Genomic DNA, 20,929 nt, shown 5'->3' on the forward strand with positions numbered 1-20,929 from the left:
CGATCCGGTTCCGCTCAGCGCGTGTTTCCACTCTCCGAACAATCACACCGCGCTGCTACCCGATCACTCCCTCTGGGCGCGTCACCGGCACACAGCCAATCAGCAGCACTACCCCCACCCGCGCACTGACGCCTGCTCCTCCCCGTCAGCGCGCGTCACCACACACACACCCGTACATACGCGCTGGCACACGACATATACACCCAGCGCGTATCACCACTACATCACCCCCTCCCACATAGCTCGCAGCCGGCCCGGCTGCTAACAACAACCAACCACGACGATAAAACGACAACCAACAAAAAAAAAAAACCCCATAACCCCCCGAGTGTGCCCCGTAACATAACACAACAACAACAACAACAAGAATAACTATGTACAGATTGACAATGAACGCGAAAAGTCAACAATAACACGATACGAGCAAATTGGAAACGAACGCGCCCCACGTCCCTGCGACTACACGCAGTGACGAGGCGCTCCAACTGCTCCGACTCCTCACGAGGCAGGTCATGCAAAGGAGCACGACCTGGCGCGAGTCCGTCTGGCTGGTCCATCGTATGGGGCGGGACACTGACGACCGTCCGGCGGTTCCGGCCGCTCCAGACGGCGCGGAATGGGCCTGAAAGGGCCGGCCCCGCCGCGGAGATCCGGCCGCCGGTGATCGGCAGCTGTCAGTTCCGCGACACCTGGGAGCAGATCAGGCGACAATACGTGTGGATCAGGCAGAGACATTTCCCCCTCTGGGTCGCCGGTCACGTCACACGCCCGGCCATCACGACACAAGGGGAGGCCATATGGAGGCGAGAACGGTTTCAGTCGGGAGGGGTGAACGTACCACCGGCGCTTTCCCCACTTTATCTGAACGCACTGGGGCCGTGCAACGCGCACGACCTCCACGGGTCCCCTCCACGGTCTCAACAATTTAGGCGACGTAGCCAAGGGTGCCTGAGGGCAATGCAGCCAGGCCCTGTCACCTGGTTTCCATTCGTGCATGGACACCTTCCGTGCCCGCAACCGTTCATTAGCAATTTGGCGAGCCCGCGAATTAAGCCGTGCGGCCTCCCTCGCCTCTGTCAGCTTATGAATATTAAACTTAATATGTTCTGCCAAATTAGAATTAGTTCGTGGAGCGGACAGGCCAAGTTGCGTTTCTATTGGCGGGTCAGCTTCCCGACCGTACATCAAATAGAATGGGGAAAACCCCGTAGCTGCATGGGGGGCCATTCTATACGCGGCAAGGACTCCCGGGACCTGCAGGTCCCAATCTACATGTGCCTCGCACACCTGCTGGCACAGCATGGAAGTCAAGGTTTTGTGGAGTCTCTCCACCATCCCATCAGTCTGCGGGTGGTACGGGGAGGTACGCACCTTCTTGGTACCCAACAGATCGCACACCTCTTGCAACAATTTACTCGAAAAATTTTTACCTTGGTCGGTCAGCAGGCGTTCGGGAGCCCCCTTGTCCAGGACATAGCCCTGGACGAAGGCATCCGTCACAGCCGCTGCCGACTGGTTAGCGAGAGGCCACGCCATAGGCCATCGGGTAAAGTATTCGACCCCCACTAACAAATATTTATTCCCTCTCGGCGTGACTGGGAAGGGCCCCAAAATATCGAGTGCAACGAGCTCGTTGGTACGCGAGACCTGAATAGATTGCAGCGGTGGATTAGCTGCCACGGCCGGTGGTTTACGCCTGGCGCACTCAACGCACCCCTTCAGAATATGCACCACATCACTTCCCATTCCCGGCCAGTAATAGTCACGCTGAAGCAGGGCAAGCGTCTTGTTAACTCCCAAGTGCAAGAGGCGTTCGTGTGCCGCCAAGACAACCCTCCCCCTCACAGCGGAAGGCACCACGAGTGCGTTCCGCCGGGACAAACTGTCCCATTTCAATAACACGCCCCGCTCAAGTACATAGGAGCCGGTACGCTCCTGGTCCCCCTCGGGACCCCCAACCTTGCGGCGCAATGCTAGCAGCGAGCTGTCCGCCATCTGGAGGCGGCCCCATTCGCTGAGCGACAGCGAGAGCAGCGAGTCCCGACCCTGAGAGGCAGTGGAATCATCCCCACTCGGTGCGCCCGCTGTCGCAGCCAGTGCCCCCATCTCCCCCGCAAGCGTCGGTTTACAGCGCGCCGATCCCGACAAACACGCGCATTCATCACAAGGCAACAACCGCGACAAGCAATCGGCATTCGTGTGTCGCAACCCCTTACGGTACGTAGTCGTAAACTGATAGTCCTGGAGGACTTCCAACCAACGCGACAACTGGCCCGAGGGCTGGGCGACCCTCAATGAATACTGTAGCGCCGCGTGGTCCGTTCGGACTGTAAAGTGACGACCATACAGATATGGCCTAAACTGCTGCACAAAAAAAACAATGGCAAGCAGCTCGCGACGGGTGACACAGTAGCGCTGCTCCGCCGGAGACAACACCCTACTACCGTAGGCGACAACTCTTTCGACACCCCCAACGACTTGGGATAGCACCCCCCCAATGCCCGTGTTGCTAGCATCCGTGTCCAGCAAAAAGGGAGTGGCAAAATCGGGATAACACAAGGGTGGGGCACCCACCAAGGCGTCCCGGAGGGAGCGAAACACGGCCTCCTCCTCCGGTCCCCATTTGAACTTCACTCCTTTCGCCGTTAGAGCGTGCAAGGGTTTTGCAATAGTGGCGAAGTGCTCAACGAACCGCCGATAATAAGAAGCAAACCCGATGAAACTACGCACGTCGGAAACGGACGTAGGTGTCGGCCACGAACCGACACAATCCGTCTTCGCGGGATCGGTGGAGATCCCCGAAGAATCGACAATGTGACCCAAGTATCTAACGGACCTACGAAGGAGGTGACATTTGGCCGGTTTAAATTTCAACTTAGCCGATCGCATTCGCAAGAACACCCCTCTCAATCGCCGGAGGTGTTCCTCAAACGTTTTACTGAAAACAATGACATCGTCCATATAAATCAAGCATGTATCCCACTGCAAGCCCGACAAAACCAGCTCCATAAGTCGCTGAAACGTCGCTGGAGAGGAGTGAAGTCCCATGGGTAACCGGTTAAACTGGAACAGCCCCCCTGGAGTCCGAAATGCTGTCTTAGGTTTCGACTCTTCGTCGAGCGGCAACTGCCAAAACCCCGATAACAAATCAAGAGTCGAAAAATATCGCGCACCAGACAATGCATCGAGGGACTCATCCATCCTGGGGAGCGGATACGCGTCAGCCACAGAGATCTTATTCAGGCGACGGAAATCAACGCAGAATCGCAGGGACCCGTCCTGCTTCTTAACCAGCACAATAGGCGCTCCCCACGGGCTAGAGGAGGGTGAAATAATATCGGCTTCTAGCATATCGTTAACTGCCGACTGAACATGTTCCTTCTCCACGGGACTCAGTCGGAAGGGATTTAGCCTGACCGGCGCCGCATCGCCCGTTTCAATGTGATGGTGCAACAAATCCGTGCACCCAATGTCATACTTATGTTTACTGAATACATCAGAGAATTCAATGAGCAACTCGCGCAGCGCACCCAACTGCGCCGCTGACAAATCGTCCGAGGCGGCACATAACGAATTGACCCACTCAAGGTCTTCCCTTGGCTCAACGTTCCGCGCGGGGCTCGAGCCCACCTGCGCAACCAACCCATCATCCCCAGGAACCTGCGCCGCGTGAGCCAGCACGGTGCCCTGCGGGATGACAGCTGGTCGCGACCCCGCGTTCAAAACCATCACAAACGGATCCCTGTCAGCCCGCACCAAAGTGTGAGCCACCGATAAATCAAGACCCCCGACAGCCTTGTTAGAAGGACCCAAAAGCATACTCTGTCCCGAAGCCTCCCTCACCCATGGTTTTCGCAACCGGAGGGGAATCAACATCTGTGAACCCGGGGGCACTTGCACTGTCTGCGTCGCCACCGCTTGTATCGTAGCGCACGCCGTCCGAATGTCAGTAGGGCCCGTCAAAAAAGAAATCCGGCGACCCGATGGCAGTTCAATGCATCGTTGATCGATAAGAATTTTAATGGGCATTTTAGCCAAAAAGTCAGTGCCCAAAAGACACGGAACTGCCAAGGAAGACGAAACGAAAACGGGTCCCGATAATTTGATATCTCCAATGCAAATGGACGCCCTAACCTGACCGATAATGCCCAACGATCCCCCATTTGCGGCGTAAAATGGCACATCCACTGGAAGCAGCGGACGACATTGGACTGGAAGAATATTATAAATGAGGTCCGATATAATAGTTGCCGATGCCCCCGTGTCCACTAACACTCTAATCTCAACCCCATCAATAGATCCCGTAACAACGGACGAACCCGCCGAAGCAGCCACAATTCTATGCCCCAATTCCGCCCATTCAATGTCTCCCTGGTCCCGGCCGAACCCCCCTCGCCGAACCGAATCCCCGAACCTTAACCGGCCCTCCTCCGCCGCAACGCGGCGTCCCATGTGTGCCGAATACACAGGCCGAGCGTGTGAGGTGCCGCGACTTGCCGGGGATTGTAAAGATGACTTGGGCTCTCGGTCGTCGTCCAGCCGAGCTCCCATGGCGCGCTGCCGCGGAGCGCGGCACCCGGACGCCACGTGGCCCCGGAGGCCGCAGTTATAGCACGTGACGAGGGTCGGAGTAGATCTTGGTTGCTCCGACTTTCGGCCCGATCGCAGAGGCGACCGGGCCCCCGGCCTCCAGTCCCCTGGTCGTCCCGTGGCGAACGCCTCCTCTCGTGGGCTGACGACTTGGGGTTCGGCGACCACCAACCCCGGGGCTGCGACGACAGCAGCGTTGCAACCAACGCCTTGCTTCCGTTGTAGGGCCTCGTGCGCTTGAATACTCGTGGCGACTCTCAAAGAAGAAATATCAATGTCATCAGCTGTGTTGATAGGGACCCCCAGGTCCTGCGCCAACTTGAGCAGCTGCTCCAAAACCATCGCGTCTTGGCCCTCCTCGTCCATCCGAGGGAACGCAGCATCAGCAAGAGCCAGCAACGCCGTGCGATAGGCCAGCGCGGTCTCCGTGGCCGCTTTCCGTCTTGCGTAGAACTGATGGCGGCATGTAGAGGGAGGCCCGTAGACCCTGGCCAACAAACCCAGCGCATCCTTCAGCGTGGAGCGGTCCGACTTCCGTGCAGCCCTGAAGGCCGCGAGCGCATCGTCGTCCAGCATGGCGGGCAATGCCCGCAGCGCCGTAGCATCGGACCACGCTGACATCTCTTGATGCGCCAAAAACCTTCGCTGAAATTGGCCCCAGTCTCCGCCTTCCGCCTTGAAGGCTGACAACGTGGGCAGGCGCTGCTGAAAAATGAAGTCATCCGCCTCGTGGTTCCTCTCCGCCTGTCCGTCGGTGTCTAAGATGGCGGCTCCAGCAGCAGACGTAAGATGGCGGACCCCCTCGCGCGCTGATGAAGTCGATGCGCGCGCTTGGGAACCCACCACCACGTGGCGCTCGCCGTTCCCGCCAAAAGTAGGCCCAGGCGCAATGGCGGGAATCCCCCATTCGTTTTGGCGGGAATCTGCGGGGCGACCTTGTAAAATGTCCCCCACCGTCCCCGCTCCTCCCGACGAGCTGATCTCCGCCAAGATGGACGCGGCGGCGAGCAGCAGCTCCGCCAGTCGGGAGTGCGCCTCACGAAGCCCGGCGTCTGTCCCCGGTCGCTCGGCCGGCGCCGTCGACGGACCCTGCAGCGTGGGCAAGTCCTCTTCCTCACCCCCCGCCACCAGCGGCTCCGAGTCGTCCAGGTCTTCCTCGCGGTCAATCCCGTGGGTCCTACGGGTCTTCCTCGTCTCCATACTTGGAAGCCCGTTTCACTTCTGACGCCAGATGAAGTATTGGAAAATGACGGCAGGAAACTCCTTGACGGGAACACACTTCTTTTATTAAATCTTGACTTGTAACAATACAACGCGTGGCCTCTCTTCTTCACACCGCACTTCTCTTGACTCAGGATTCTGTGCTGCCGGCTCTCTGTGCCTCGTGTAGACTCCGCGCCTCGGCTACACTCCTCTCTCGCCTCGTGTAGACTCTGCGCCTCTGCTACACTCTCCTCTCTCGCCTCGTGTAGACTTTGCCTCTCTCTCGCTGGCTACACCGTATGCATACTCGGCTCGTGCAGACCGTTCTCTCTCGCTGGCTACACCGTATGCATACTCGGCTCGTGCAGACCGTTCTCTCTCGCTGGCTACACCGTATGCATACTCGGCTCGTGCAGACCGTTCTCTCTCGCTGGCTACACACTACACATTACCCAGCTCGTGTAGACCGTTCTATCTCGCTGGCTACACACTATACATTACTCAGCTCGTGTAGACCGTTCTATCTCGCTGGCTACACACTATACCTTACTCAGCTCGTGTAGACCTTTCTCTCTCGCTGGCTACACACTATACCTTACTCAGCTCGTGTAGACCTTTCCCTCTCGCTGGCTACACACTATACCTTACTCACTTCTACTCTCCATTACTCTCCTCTCCGGGCTCTATCTCTACACCTTCGTCTTCATTCTTAGATGGTTCCACTTCTGCCCCTTGCTCCTCTGTGCATCACCTTATATACCCCTTCTTCCCGGGAGACGGAGCGGATGCGGACCTCAACGTCGGCACCGCTCCTCCGTTACCCAATCCCCACGCGCTATCCCCACGATCCGGTTCCGCTCAGCGCGTGTTTCCACTCTCCGACCAATCACACCGCGCTGCTACCCGATCACTCCCTCTGGGCGCGTCACCGGCACACAGCCAATCAGCAGCACTACCCCCACCCGCGCACTGACGCCTGCTCCTCCCCGTCAGCGCGCGTCACCACACACACACCCGTACATACGCGCTGGCACACGACATATACACCCAGCGCGTATCACCACTACAAATGTATATTAAATTGTGGATGCAACCAAGCCTGCTGTTGGATTCCATAGTTTAAAAACTCCAGTCATAAATGTATAGGACAATCTCCATAGTGGAAAGTACGAAACGATTTATGTTCGTACTCAAATATCCTGACTCACTGCAGGTTTGTGAGATGCCACGTACATGGCCTATACCCTTCTGGACTGACCTTGTCTCTCGAAAACATAAAATTGTATGTCCATGCCACGAGCTTGAGCAGCTTCACGCTTGCACAAACGTGTCCCATCTTCGTGCTAAGGTCTGCGCGATCTGACAGTAGCCACAGGTTGTCGACAGATATCTCCACCAGCTCGGGAAACCATTTCCTCCTGCTTCAGTAAAGGGTCACCAGGATCACCTTCATCTGGTAAGAGCAGATATTGTACAGGACCCTGGGAATCAAAGGAAAGAGGAGAAATAGATACAGGAGATCGTGGCTCCTGCTGGATATAAAGGTATCCACTCCTTTTTCCCCTTGGCCTTTGAACTTGGTGCAGAACTAAGTAATCTGCATGCTCATCCCTGTCACAAAGAGGTCCCTCACGTGCATCCCGAACCTCTCGCCATTCTGCTGGAACATCTCACGTTGAGCATCCACTCGTGTGAGTTGACCCGTTACCTGGTCAGTCGACTGGCAATCGAGTTGACTACCCCCACAATGTGTCTTGGTGACAAGCTCCTCAGTTCCTTCTTCGCCCGTGTGAAGAGAAGGGGGGCATGTTGCATGAGGTGGCTCAACTTGGGTGACCCTTGCCCGTTCATGTGTTGTCTGAGTGAATAAGTCGGTCTCTAGAAAATTCACTGGCTCTGAAGAATCCGATGAATGGCTTTCACCTTAAGCAAATTGATGTAGTTCATGTCCTCTGGTTGCCATTGACCCTGAACTACCACCCCACCACACTGTGCACCACACAACCTGTCAAGGAAGTGTTGGTGGTTATCAAGAAAAGGGGTTTTAGAAGCCGATGTGAGTTCCTGTTGGAACCTCTTCAGGAAAACACTACCGTGTAGGTTCAGCCTTGAGTTCTCAAATGAGACCATTGTATCTTTGCTGTAGGGAGACCATTTGGGCATCAGATCCCAATGCAGCCAATGCATGTGAAATATTGCACAGATAATCACCTGTACTATTAATACCCTCATCAGAACAAATTATAACGTATAAACACTCATCTTTAAAGACACTTGACACTATCTAATCCCCTGGCATGAGAGATTTATTCTCGAAGGTGCTCAATTCCATTTTGCAGGATCATTGGGCGATATACCTGTTCAAAAGGCGCAGACACGGAAATGGGCTAAAATCTCTGGAATTTTTTATAATGACGTATCTGTTGTACATCCCCCTTCCATATCCGGGAATAGCCACTTGTCGATCTCCTCACAAAGCCTCACCCAACTCGTGATTTTTGGATGAGGATGACATGGCACCACTGGAAAAGTGAGGTTGGGAGAACCCCAGTGCATAGCCGTTGGATACCATCTCAGCTCACTTTTCTGTTACCGTACTGTCCTGCTCCCTGAAGAAGTGCAGGTAACCCCATAGAGGCCGATGGAAGGCCGAGGGTTCAGGTTGGAGAGGGCTTCAACCATCAACTGGGAGCTGGGGATGAAGGTTGACGTGGTTGCTCCTGGAAACAGGGTGGTGGATCCCCTGCTGCTTTGAGATTATGCATAATTGCTTCCTAAGAATATGCTTCATGCCCTGCCTCTCATCCTCCCTCTGAACCTGCACCAGAAGGGTGAGGCTGCTCTTGAGGATGTACCCCGTGATGTTTGTTGCATGAACCACCCTTGTTTGACACAACCTGACCGTTGATGTCTTCCCTTGGCAGCCTCTGCATCGATGATTTGGCAAAGGCTACCTCTTCTGGATTAAAACGACCATCCCACTTAAAACTAAATCCCACCAGGGTGCTCTTTGTATTCACGGGGGTTGCAGAGTTCTTCTGTCACATGATCCTGTGTGAGACAACTGTTCCTGAGATGGCCCTGCCCCAACATGAAATGGACTCAATGCCCAGGTCCGTGCAGTAGACTGCAACAGATGTCAGATTCTGGAAATCCTCGCTTCAGGAAATCCTCGGGCGTCGCGATGTTAACTAACTCACCTGGTATATACGAGATCGTGGGTTCGCGGTGTTAACTAACTCGCCTGTTATACACGAGATCGTGGGTTTGACCCCGACCCTGAAACCTGTAAATTTAGAGTGTACGTGTTCTCCCCGTGGGTATGTGGATTTTTCTCCATGTCCTGCAGTTTGGCTGCTATAAATTTCCATATGATAAGCCACTTTGTTGAGCTATCATTTGTGGCCAGGTCACTATTTAAAAAGATCTATATAGCTCAGTGAACCTCACCTCGAAAAATAGTTTACTTTATTTCACGTGAGATATCATCGGAACGCTGGAATATGGATATCTTTCTGTAAACGCTAGCCCAAACAGGGCTGTGCGAATGCTGCCAGGGGCTGTCACATAGATTTGTCTCTGCTCTCTTTCCACAGCCATGTCCATGCCATCAGGTTGCTCAAACTAGCCATCCAATGGGATCCCTTTTGTTATGGGTAGCACCATCTGTGCCACTGCTGTTTCCAACTGTGGGATGGCATAAAACTTGGATTTCTCGTCTACATCTCGTGATATGAATCTATCATTTATACACTTAAAAAGCAAAAATGTGCTTAAAACACCACAGTGTAACAATCGATGTTAACATTGTGCAATGACATAGTTTAAAAAAAAATCCTTTTTTATGCTGAATAATTAGCACAAGGGTGCATTTTAAAAATGGTGAGCCGATTAAATATTGTTTAGTTCTCGTTCGCATCTTTGGTGGTATGCAGCTGCACCATACAGATGAATTGCACTCTGCAAAAGCATTGCTCACTGTTAATTTTCTGCAGCCTTTGCATTTCACACATTCATGTCTGAGGAAAGATGAAGTTATAAATGACAAAGCAGACAGTACAATGACAAAGCAGACAGTACTATACTATGTATGTTTTTTAGTTGTGGAATAGTGCTTAGCACATTGCGTGATAACCCATGTTTAATTTCTGATCATTATACATGTTGTAGTGACATCACGGGATGTCACTGGGTAATGATGGCCAGAGAAAGGCACGTCGTGTGGTGTATTGACATCGCGGACACCTCTAGGATGTGGGTGTAGTACCGGCCCAAGAGGGGCTCAGTTGGCACTGAGTGATAGCGCTGAATGGCATCACGCTTGGCGTGATCAGTTCAGTCTACAAAGGGCCCCAGATGGGGGCTAAGGGTGGTCACGTGGTCCGGGTTGAGATCCTGCTATAGGGTTCTGGAAGGTGGTCGTGGCCATGGGTGGAGCCGGCCATGCCGCAAAGAATATAAGCCAGGTCCCCCAGAGGAATCGGCGCTGTTGTTCATCCTAAAGAAACCTTCGTCTACGTTCTACGTCCTACAGAGTCTCCAACAAGTGGACCGGGACCCAAGCTGTGGTCCAGTCTGTTGTAGCTAATTACGGTGTAATTAGTGTAGTTAGCCTGGTGACTAGTGTAGTAAATAGTATAGTAACTAGTGTAAGTAGCCTGGTGGTCACCACCATAGGTTGTTATTCTGTCAAGGGGCAGTTACCCCGTGTGTTCGTGTTAATAAATGTGTTGCTTCCAAAGAGTACGTCTGCAACTCAGTTGAACTCACTACACATGTACTGTATAGGTAATATGAAGTAAACATGTACATATATAGTTAGTACTTTGTTAATCGTATTGTTATGAGCACATGCATGAGTATTTTAGCCAGACAATGTGAAATACTGTATTCGATGTTCACCGGGTGAGGTTTGCAGGCAACGGACAGGTCAGTACTGGCAAGAGCCACAGCATACGAATCTTAATTACTGGGGAGAGCTGTCACTGGGCATGGCAGACTGGCCTGGAGAGATATGCTTCTATTAGGGCCTTTTAAACCTCCCTCTAGCCACCCCCTCCCACCCTTTCATCTGCCCTTTGACCTCAAACTCCATTAGCTCATTGTTTTAGTGGGGAGCAATATTGCGCTAACAACTTCACCCGTGCTTGGCATTGATCCTGCCCTTTCTCGGAGTTAGTGAGCGGTGGGAAATGGCCACATTCCCTACCCTACCTGTGCGTGAATGACTCACCTTCCTTGATTATAAAAATTAGGCCATGCAATCGTATTGATACCTGACCCAGGGATACATGCATAACTGGGGCGTGTTTGTCTCGCCTGCCTCTAAATTATGCTAATTAGGCAGTGCAACGGCTCTGCATGTATAACATAATGTATATATGTTGAACTTCATTTACACAGTACGTAGCCAACCGTGCAAATCGGAGGTGCGGTGGAAGGACAACAAATTAAGCACAAAAATCAGTTCTAAAAACGTTAAGTTCAATCTTGATTTCAAAGTATATATCTTCCAGTGGCTTCCTAATATAGGAAGAACGTTCCAATGCACGCATCTAAAAGCGTGTGATGCAGTTGACCCATCTTTGTTAGATGACTTCGATGCCTGACTCTATGAGCCAATTTAGGCTGTGCAACGGCTCTGGCTTATAACTTGGGGGGCGGAATGTGCAAGCAAACTGAAAGGGATTGCCTGATTTACCTGCCTCGACTGCACAAATTGTGAAACCCAGAAAACTACAGCCCAGTCATTCCCCCGCACCTTTTTATGCCCGCGCCGCCTCCCACCCCCCTTGCCCCCATGACGCTCAGTCTCGGGACCTTTGAGGTAGCCAGTCTTACCTGGGGTGGCCCCATATCAAACTTCACCTGACAGCTATGAAATGTGGTAGATTTTATTTTCTTATCCACATTAGGGAACCCCTTGGCCTGAGGTCGCTCGCTAAGCAGGTTGATGTCGGGATGATGGTTTTAGGGCTTACACCCCAGGTACATGTACGTGGCGTTCGTGATATCCTTTGGGAGCGGTGGTGTAGCCATTAGCGTGCTGCCCTACGAACTCGACGAGACTGATTTCGATTTCACGCTCATGGCCAATACCGGTGACGATTATCTGAACTGGTCCTGGGCCTCCCCTAGGTCGACTCAGCCTCCAATGAGTACCTGGTGTGGTGTGTGAACATCACCACTGGGGAGACAAAGGCGGCCGGGCGTGGTTTTGGCCACCCACCCACTTGTGTACCGTTCCAGGCTTCATAGGTGCTCGCTAACAGCACCTGCCCCTGCAGTCTGTTTAAGTTATATGGGGGATCTGTCTTTTTGTGCTTTGGGGTTCTTCCTCGTGTGTCTGTGTGGCCATAGCATCACAGGCTCAATGCGCATCCTAAACTCCCACAACCCGTGTCAGCTCACATGATAAAGGGGTCCTATCAAGGAAAGGCTGCAAGGAACCTGCATTGCATCTGCGGTGGTGATACAAGTGTATTGAGTCATTCAAAGACACTATTTAGGAGGCAACAACGTTTATTCTACTCTTTATGCAACCCCGTTACACACATGGGACTAAATACACCTATCTCTCACTCTTGTTACACATAGGACCACAATACACCTATTTCTCTCCCATACGGGATAACTATAATTGGGTCAGAGCAGTCAACGTGCTGCCTGACCCACGATGTCGAAGACGGAGACGAAGACGTAACACTTGGGTTCCACTTCACCTGCAGACAGCCCCGATATACAATCGGAGCTTCACTTTTATCCTTCTCGGCGTGGCCTGGCTCCACCCTCGGCCGTGCCTACCTGTGGAATATTCCCGATGGTTTCAGGCAACATCACACCTGTTCCCTCTCTGGCTCCGCCCTTAACCTCTCTCTGGCTCCGCCCTTCGGGAACTCTCTAGACGTTTCTCAGTTACTCTTCCCATGTCCCCTCATTCACCTTTGGCCCATATTCCTCACCCCGGCCCATCACATGCTTAACCCGGTGCCGGGGTGACTTGTCGCCACATGCCCCCTACCGCCAGCTGCCCTCACCACACTACCCCAGTGAACGACTATGTGGCGATTACCTGCGGCACTGGCGGAGGCTACTATCCCCTACTCTGCTGGTAGGACTCATCTGGGATGACCATTAAGGTCTGAATTTATCTGTAATAAGGTAAGCACTGATAAGGGGTTGAGAGTTATGCAACTGTCCTAAATGCTGTCTTTTGCTGCGTGCTGGGGTGAATGGCCACTGACACAGATGGTTCTGTTGAAATACTATACACTAAACCCACGGGTGTTGGGAGCACTAACCCTACTTACCATTGATATGTTTGAGGTGGTGACAGGACATGTTTATAAATATATTGACGTCTCAAATGTTGTGTTAATATGCTGTTCACATTATTGTTGGCTTATTTTAACACTATTCACAAATGATTCCGCGATAAATTAGTGGAATATGAGGTTACGATGTTTTCTAAGACCAAAATGGTCCAACTCTACCATGTGAAAGGACTTTTTTTTAAACACACAAAAGTAATTTTCTACTAACAAATCACTACAGCACAGCTATGTGAGCTAACCTTTGTAATGTAAATACTCAAATAAATGCTAAAATATAACTTACCTCGGCTCCATCTGCAGCTCCACTCCTGCAGCTTTGCATTAGCCCTGTGTCCACTTTTATGGATCACAGTTTGAGGTCTGCGAAGCATTTTTTATCCGGTGCGGTCTGCAGCGAATTACAGTAACAGTTGTGAACCACCAATAATCAGCGAATTACAGGAATCAGAAGATTATCGGATTGCGTTTTGTGTATTTGTGCTGTAGGTAGTGTATATTATTTGGTTTGAATAATAACAGGGCGCTAGCCCTGTTATTTTCCAAACAGCATTGACACATACAATATACTATCAATAAAAAAAAACACAAGAACAAGAATCTAAATCATTGCAGAAAATGTGCCGGTGTGGACCCTATGACCTGACTTTTTTATACGTCAAACGTAATATAATTTTATTTTTGTTATGTCAAATTTCATCAGTGTATAGATATTTTCATTGTGCTGCTTGCTGTTCTGTTGTCTACATGTAGATTTCACCACTTAGAGTTATGAAAGATGAATTAAATTAAAACTGAAAGCATAGGTCATCAATTGCAAATTATGCTGTCTATTCTTTTTCAAATAAATGTACGTGCTTTTTTAATAGCTGGACGTCCATAAATATCTAGAAAAAAATCCTAACGATTAACGGAATGTTGGGTTCGTTCTTCTTTGAAATCAGATGTTCCGTTCTTCAGGTATTTCAACATTAAAATATCACGAATCATAGATGTGCGAGAAAAAAACCCTTACATATGTGTTGAACTTACATAAGTACGCCGATGTGGCACAATGGTTGCATATGGCTGAAAAAGCTGACATTTCCAAGGGGAGTGAACGAAGTAACACCCAACTATGGCATGTGTGTTTTTGTGTTTGGTTTGTTATCCATTCCCCACATCTCCGATTTTCACGGTGAGTTATGTACGGTGCGAAAGAAGATCAAAAACATAGAATCGTTTCTTCAATTCATATAAGACGGCTATCACTTATACTGTGTAACCATTTTTTTTATTCCTGGGTAATAAATGTTATTTCCTAATTGCTTATGCCTCAAAACCACAGAAAATCGCTATTATTCCCCACAAACCTTGCTTTTCTGACCAGGACAGTGATATTTTGAAATTGACCTATTTTCCAGAATATTCCAGATAGATTCAGAAGACGTTGTAGACCCAGATGACAATGTCAGAGGTGGAGCTGAGGAGAGAAACCCACACTACCCCAACCAGAAAGACCTCAACGACTTGATCAGAAATCTTGGTCTCACCAAGCCCAATGCCGAGCTTTTGACATCTAGGCTCAAGCAGTGGAACTTGTTGGATGAAAGTGAGCAAGTCGCAGATCAAGCGTCACCAACCTTTTTGCAGCTTCTTCACCCATCAAAATGGGCTCTGCTTCTGCCACAATGTTACCAGTCTGTTCGAGGCAATCGGAATCGCCTGTAACCAGAATGAGTGGCGCCTCTTCATTGACAGCTCATCCAGGAGCCTCAAAGCCGTGCTGCTCCATAATGGTAACAAGAACCCGACTCTTCCCCTGGCTCACTCGGTGCACCTCAAAGAGGATTACAACAGCATCAAGACCTTCCTGGACACCTTAAAGTATGATGAATATGGCTGGGAGGTCATCGGAGACTTCAAAATGGTGGCATACCTGATGGGTCTCCAAGGCGGTTTTACCAAGTTTCCCTGCTATCTTTGCTTTTGGGACAAAAAGGACACCAAGGCGCACTACCACAGGCGGGACTGGCCACAGCGGACCGAGCTCTCTGTGGGGAGGAACAACGTGAAGTGGGAGCCACTGATGGACCCCCGGAAGGTGCTGATGCCACCACTGCAGATCAAATTGGTCCTTATGAAACAATTTGTCAGAGCTGTAGATAAGGAGTCGGCAGCCTTCAAGTACCTTCAAGACTTCTTCTCTAAGCTGTCTGAGGCAAAGGTCAAATCTGGTGTCTTTGTCAGACCGCAGATAAATAAGATCCTGGAGTGCAATGAATTCCCAAAGAAGCTCATTAGTAAAGAGAAAGCGGCTTGGGACAGTTTTGTCGCAGTGGTTCGTGGCTTCCTGTGCAATCACAAGGTCGAAAACTACGTGGAGCTTGTTGAGACTCTGGTGAAGAACTACAGCACAATGGGCTGTAGGATGTCCCTCAAAGTCCATATCCTTGATGCTCATACTTGATGCTCATCTTGATAAATTCAAGGAAAAAATGGGAGGGTACTCGGGGGAGCAATGCGAGCACTTCCACCAGGATATGTTGGACTTTGAATGCCGCTACCAAGGACAGTATAACGAGAACATAATGGAAGACTACATTTGGGGGCTGATTCATGAAAGTGATTTATAGAATAATCGTAAGTCTCGAAAAACTACTCACTTCTAAATCTTTTATAGTCATTTTTGTATTACTTAAGTATAAGACACAAATTCGCCCGTTTTCTCATTGAAAATATGTAAATTTCAAAATATCACTGTCCTGGTCACAAAAGCAAAGTTTGTGGGGAATAATAGCCATTTTCTATACTATTTAGGCATAAGCCATTACGAAATAACACTTACTACGCAGGAACAAAAATTGTGTTACATAGTGTTATTACAGCTGAAAACTGTATTCCTACACCCTCACAGTGAATCATCATTGCATGCAAGCCATTAACAGTGTGCTCCTGAGCAGTAAGCTGAACCTCCGTGTTAGTATTTTATTGTTACAGACATATTAAATCTACATGTGGCATATGTAATGGACCCTGCCTCATCATTATAGAAATGCTACACATCAACAACTTCTATTTGTTTGTTTGAGAAAATATATCTAGTCTACAGTTGAGTGTTATCTGTGCATGCAGGTATCCATTGATTTACAAAAAGGATGCGTTCCTCAAAAAACACTTTTAAAACAATATTTCGTAAATCAGAATGACTTTTCCACTTTCATTTAATAATAAAAAGTTAGGAATATGTTTTGGACAGTCATTACAACTCTACTAACCCAAAAATATACACCTATATGACTCACGATACCGTAAAAAAAATACAGAACACAAATATGAAAACGGTTGAATAATAATGAATAATAAAAAGTACCTTTTCAGGCAATTCGCCTAAAAATCTGCTGCATGTTGGAATGACTGTAAAGGTGATGTAGAGGCGTTATTGTTGCACTATAGGAACACCTTGACACTATCCCGGATGGATGACGCAGCCTCCCGGTGGCTCTTGTTTGATGATCTCATGGCGCATGTCGAAGTCAAATTTAGTTTACGCGGAAATTCGATTTTGTCAATCGAAAAGTGTCCGGAATTACGTGAACAAGAAATTTTGTAAACCAAACATTCATAAATCAAGAGATACTTCAATGAGATGTGAATAATGTGGGCATTTTAAGGCGAGCTTACAGGCTTGGATATTCCTCTATAGCAAGTTAAACCGTCGGTACGTGTTTCAACTGCTGTGAAAGTAGTTTGGTCCCAGTCATCTATTTTTGGAATGAAACTAAACTGAGAAAATATGCGCTGTTCCAGAAGTTATCATCGTTGCACACTTGAGAAGTATTCCAAAGCGACAAGCGTGAATGAAATTACGTACTAAATATAGAACAGTTGGCAAAGCAGGCCATTCTGCTATTAAGTCAAAGATTTTAAGACATGCCGTTAAATTTATGTTCCCCCATTAGCAATTATAATTTAATAACAGCATTGTGCAGCAGTGATGTTTTTCATAAAACAGCTGCGTGTCGGTCTCAGTTGCGTAAATTCCATTTCATGCACGCCTGCCTCTCTAGAAAAATGCCTCAAACTTTCATCTGAGGTCTCAGATATTGTTAAGGTCTCCACCGGGCTTGTGGTGTTGATCCTGGCTATAGGTGCCAGCCAAATTAAAAGTGGAGGCACTTGGGGAGATGCCTCTACCAGATGGCTTTTTCCTTCTACCCATTAGGAGAGCAATCTGCTCAGTAATGCCATTTGCATTTAAAACAATCAGAGCCCACTTATATTGATCACCACTATTGAGGACTGTCTCTTGAGGAAAAAAAACATTAGTGCCCATCATTAGAAACATTCTTGAAATTGAGCTCCGATTTTGCCTATGACATATGGTCCCACTGAGCATATTTTAAAAAAAAATGTCTGAAGTGTCGGGTCTGGGTTATTTTTAATAATATGCTTATTTTCACAATAAACAAAATACACATAATTATCACCGAGGTAGATGCCATCATGTTACGACATCAATTGTGTCCGGTAACAAATACATGGTGATATAACTCGCACACATGAACACACTCTGCCTTGTGCAATTTGTGCAGTTATGTAAAGGGAACCATATAGCAAACCATTCGTCCCATAATGTACAAAAACATTTTTGTGCTGACAGGGTGTGCTGCAGATTACAGGAGGAATTCGGCACACGACTCACAGTCAATTACCATTGTTTTAAGTCAAATATATATAAAATCCTACACTCTCTTTTAACTTTTTAAAACTATATACACATCTATATTTCTATAGCTACAGGTACAAATGGGGTATTGTTTGAAGCATGTTGCCTGAGGGTGTGCAAACAAAAATAAAAAAGCATTCTTAGACCTTTTGCTCTATTGGTATGCCAGTGGAATCCCAATCATGAAATCCTGAAATCAAATCCTGGTCAGGTTTAACACGACCCTGATGTAGAGATAGCCACTGATCAATGCTTATTGTAGCTTTCAAATATCTTGCAATGTATACTTTTTTTAACAATTCATCAATATCATATTTACGAGAATATGCGTATCTTGATATTATCGTTTAATATAATGATTGCTCTCCATCCAGAATTGAACATATCTTGCTATGAGTGGTTGTAATGAAAACACTCGTGTTTTTGAATTAGCTGGAATCTTAAGTGAGCTCAAATAACAACATTGGAATGCCATTGTAGTGACATCGCTGGATGTCAACATGCTGGGTGCAGTGCCGGCCCTAGAGTGGACCGGTGAGCGCTGAATATAATACCGCTTGATGGCACCACGCTTTGTGGACAGTGCCGACCCTACAGGACAGGGTTTGTGGGTGCCGGCCGAAGGATGAGGTTACGTGAGCCCATGGCACTCTGGTTGACCCGGGAGGACACGTGACCAGTTAAGTTGACAAAGAAGCCCCAAGAGGGGGCTGGGGGTTACTAGAGGATTCTGGAAGGTGGACGTGGCCAAGGGCGGAGCCGGCCACGCCACAGAGAATATAAGCCGGGTCCCGAGAGGGACCAGGGTTGTTGTTCATCCTGGAAGAAACCCTTCGTCTACGTTCTCTGTTCAATGAGTCTCCAACACGTGGACCCAGGCCGAAGCTATCGGTCCCGATCCATAGTAGCAGATACGTTGTAACTAGTGTAGTTAGCGTGGTGGTCACCACCATTGGTTGTTATTCTGTTAAGGGAAAGTTACCCCGTGTGTTGGAACTGAATAAATGTGTTGCCTCCAAGTCTACGACTCAGTTGAATCCATTACACCATTATTACTCGTGCTACAATGATAAATTACATTGTAAGAGTTGTAATACTACATTCGGTGATGCAGTCCATTTATTTGAGCTGAGGTTCACGATTCATCTGGCTTGCCCCATGGACCCAGGGATCAGGAAAATTAGCGCTGGCAATGTTCCCACTGAGCGGACAGGGCGTACAGCCTGTGATGTTACAGATAATGAGATTAGGGTTTCCCCTGTTTTTTTTGTAACAAAACAGGTGTTAAGATTTACACCATTGGAACCTCATTTGCCAGTAAAAATTTGATAATTGGTTTTCTACCCTTCTATCTGGCAACAAAACTGACAACTTTTTTTACAAGGAGTCATGTTTACATAGACCACAATACCTACAGTCATCCTGCATACCAATCTCAGTGATCAACACAACCAAACACAGCATCATACTTGATCAGTGGGTCACCCTAGGACACTTACAGCTGGTGAAATCTGTGTATCCAGCAGCAGCAAGACCTGTGGCGTATCACCAAGGCACCCCTATTCAGGATCAGACATGCCAACAAACACAGGATGACCACACAACTGGTGGAGCAAAAGCTAAGGGGCTGCAGCTGAGGCCAAAAGTTCAAGAGCAGGGCGAACAAGTAAACCCGTAAAAACAAAGTTTTTCACTATAAATCCTTATTATGCGTGGCGGCTAGAGTCCTCTCGTCCTCTGGCTTGAGATGGCTGCCACCTATGCGTCAGATGATTGTCTGCCACCATTAAGCAATTGGTAATTAAATATTTAATTTGTTTTCCCTAAACAGTGTAAAATTTTGGATCTTTTTTCACGAAAATTAATTGTCACACACAACGAGTCTGTGTGGAAAATGTCAGCTCGATTGGATCACGGGAAGTGGGTTAAAAAACGAGCGAAAGATTTGCACGGTCCTAAGCAAGCAAGTGAACTTAATATAAAGGATTAAAAAATATATTCGCCTGTGGAGGACGCGGGGATCGATCCCGCGACCTTTGGCATGGGAAGCGAGGGCGCTACCAACTGCGCTACTCCGCCACAGCCTGTGCAGGGGTTACGCTCTGGGCTCTTACACTCTGACGTTCAGCCAAAGCCATGAATGCGTTCTATTTGAATATATGTAAAATACATTTTTTTTGCCTAAAAAGTGTAAAATTTTGGGAATTTTTTTTCACGAACAATAATTGTCTGACACAACGAGTCTGTGTGGAAAATGTCAGCTCGATTGGATCACGGGAAGTGGGTTAAAAAACGACCGAAAGATTTGCACGGTCCTAAGCAAGCAAGCAAGCACGCAAGCAAGCAAGCAAGCACGCAAACTTAATATAAAGGATTTAAAAATGGAACCCACTGGTAAAACTGGACCACCTAACAAAGGAGCAGAAAATTGCCACCAAAATGATGCTCAGAGAGCAATGCCATTTTTTTTCTAGGGATGGGAGCATACCTTCATTGAAAATGCATATCACCCTCATCACCAGCAGCAACACGAAGAACCCCGAGCCCCTCACGGGGCCCCCGTTATATTGGCCTGGGCTGGGGCTGGCTCCGCCCCTCGCCCCACCCACCTTCTAGATCTCTGGAGCTCTTTCCCGAAGGCTCCCTGAGAGCTCTTTTAAAACACGTGACCGTCCAGCGGCCCCCGTCCACCGGTGCCCCCCTCCAATATCATCTAGCCATCATGGCTAGGAACGAGGTAAAGAAGCATAATGAGAGAGACACCGTGAATCAGGAACAGATCAACAATAACAAGATGCATAACGAATCCAATGACCGTAAGGTAAGTAAATGATAAGACATCAATGGAATCTAACGGATTTCAAATGAGTACGCGACGCCAGCCCATCCCCTGCATCGGCACGAGGCCCCGCTGGCTGCGACCCAGCAGGAGGCAGAAGCGCGGCGGAATTCGCATTTGTCGCAGCAGGTGAAGGCCCGGCCAGAGCAGGGTCATCAGCAACCGGGGTCCTCAGGGTCTGCGAGTCTGGGCAAGGCAAAACGGGCCCCTTCGGGGGTTCAACCGGCAACTGGGGTGGCACATCGGATGCATCAAACA

The sequence above is a fragment of the Lampetra planeri genome, chromosome 17 (assembly GCF_965212315.1).
Source record: "Lampetra planeri chromosome 17, kcLamPlan1.2.h2, whole genome shotgun sequence".
Taxonomy (NCBI): Eukaryota; Metazoa; Chordata; class Hyperoartia; order Petromyzontiformes; family Petromyzontidae; genus Lampetra; species Lampetra planeri.